The sequence below is a fragment of the Marmota monax genome, unplaced genomic scaffold (genome assembly GCF_021218885.2).
Source record: "Marmota monax isolate L192 unplaced genomic scaffold, Marmota_monax_Labrador192_F-V1.1 WCK01_AAM20220418_F8-fsc00211, whole genome shotgun sequence".
NCBI classification, from domain to species: domain Eukaryota; kingdom Metazoa; phylum Chordata; class Mammalia; order Rodentia; family Sciuridae; genus Marmota; species Marmota monax.
This window is the reverse complement of record NW_026694080.1, coordinates 2,233,415-2,235,587: the sequence shown is the minus strand read 5'-3', so window position 1 is coordinate 2,235,587 and position 2,173 is coordinate 2,233,415. Positions and strand designations below refer to the sequence as shown.

Sequence of the window (2,173 nt, the reverse complement as noted above, 5' to 3'; positions counted from 1 at the left end):
GATAAAAAGAGTTCTCAGGAAGGAAAATATTTGATAACAGAATACTCATGTCTAGGTGGGTGAACATCCTAGGACAGATATTTGAGAGCAAAAAGGACTATTCACAGTTGCTTATGTTGAAATTAATTTTCAATTTCTTAAGTTTGTAAATTTTAAAGCGGATTTTCCTAAATTCTTTTTTTTTTTTTAGAGAGAGAGAGAGAGAATTTTTAATATTTATTTTTTTAGTTTTCAGCGGACACAACATCTTTGTATGTGGTGCTGAGGATCGAACCCGGGCCGCACGCATGCCAGGTGAGCGCGCTACAGCTTGAGCCACATCCCCAGCCCAGATTTTCCTAAATTCTTAAGGTTAATTTGCATACCCTGATTTATTTAGAAATCTTATAAATTTTGTATAAAAATAAGAGCAATAACTTGTTCCCTGATTAATGTTCAATTAGCCCATGGGCTTGACATATTAAATTTGGCTGAACATTTTTCATACTATTTACAAACCTAGTTAATTAAATTCTCTTAAATATTTAAACTACACTTACAAATTTAACATACTTGATTTTTTTCCCAAGCACTTCAAATTCCTCAAAGGACAGATTTACAAGTCAAACGAGAAACAAAAAAATGTTAAACGTGTAAATAATTCTCATAAACCTAATAATTCAAGCTTTCAAATGTGGCAAATCAAGTCATCTTAAAGATTCCAATATTGTTTACAAACATAATCAAAATATCTCCAACGTTCAGCTTCCAGTCACAAGTCTAAAATAAATTACTAAATTCAATTTGATATCACAAGACTCATCTGTCAGATTCTTCAATATACCAGATTCTCTTAAGTATTATAGCAAATTAAGAAATAGACACCTTAAGCTGGGTCATGGTGGTGCATGCCTGTAATCCTATGAATTCTGGAAGCTGAGGCACGAGGACTGCAAATTCAAGGGTAGCCTCAGCAATTTAGCAAGGCCCTAAACAAGTTAGCAAGACCTTATCTCAAAATAAAAAATAAGTGTTCCCTCCAGCAGAACATATACTAAAATTGGAATGATACAGAGATGATTAGCATAGCCCCTGCCCAAGGATGACATGCAAATTCTACTGGTCTGGTGGGGTGAGCTGAGTTGGGTGGGCCCATTACCAAAATCTGGAACACTGAAAATACACCTCTGGGTTGGGGTATTGGGGTATAGTTTAGTAGTAGAGCATTTGCTTAGCATGTGTGAGGACCTGGGTTCTATTCCTAGTATTATTTTTTAAAAAAATTAAAAAAAAAAAAAGCTTTTTTTATTTTTTTTGCTGCTGAGGATTGAACCCAGGGGTACTTGAACACCAAATTACATCCTTTTTATTTTCTGTTTTGATACACATCTCACTAAATTGCTGAGGCTGGCCTTGAACTTGCAATCCTCCTACCTCAGCCTTGTCAGTAGCTGGTATTAGAATTGTGTGCCACTGCACCCAGTCAGGTATACCTTATTTTGTAGTACAGAGGATTGAACCTAGGGTTTAACCAGGGTCTGGTGGATGTTAGGCAAGAGCTCTACCATTGAGCTACATCCCCAGCCCAGGCTGGGATTGAACTCATGGTTTCAAGTGACCCTCCTGTCTCAGCCTCCTGCATAGCTGGGATTACAGGTATGCTCCACCACACCTGGCAAAAACAGGCATAAAACATTTAACTTAAAAGCCAGGTGTGGTGGCACATGCTAAACATGCCTGTGGTTCCAGCTACTCAGGAGGATCATTTGAGTCTACAGGTCTAAGATCAGCTGGGGCAACAGAGCAAAATCCCCTTCTCCAAAAAATAAAATAAAATAAAATAAAACAGAGAATACACCCCAAGGCCTTTGCAGTAAAAAAAAGTGGAAATGAGAAGTCAGAGATAGAAAGATGAGTAAGGAACGTACATCTGCCTCAGGGAGGCCAGAAGCATAAGAGGCACAATGACAAGAAACCTTGGTGCCAGGGTGGCCCCTGAGAAGCTAGGAGTCCAATGTAATAGGAGATCCCATCCACCCCCTGACCCCCTTTGCTCCAGCTCTCTCCATCATCTTCTACAAGTTACTTTTCACTTAGAATAAACTGTTCTAGGTCTCTCCCTGTCACACACTGGATTTGAGACAAATTATGCAGCATCACACAACCTGGTAATAGGCTATATTGGGTAAAGAGA

At 38.6% G+C, this 2,173-nt stretch overlaps 1 pseudogene; it reads left to right on the top strand.

Annotated features, from left to right (window-relative positions):
* Positions 1-1,011: 1,011 nt before the first annotated feature.
* Positions 1,012-1,098, top strand: LOC124106778 (U6 spliceosomal RNA; annotated as a pseudogene).
* Positions 1,099-2,173: the final 1,075 nt, after the last annotated feature.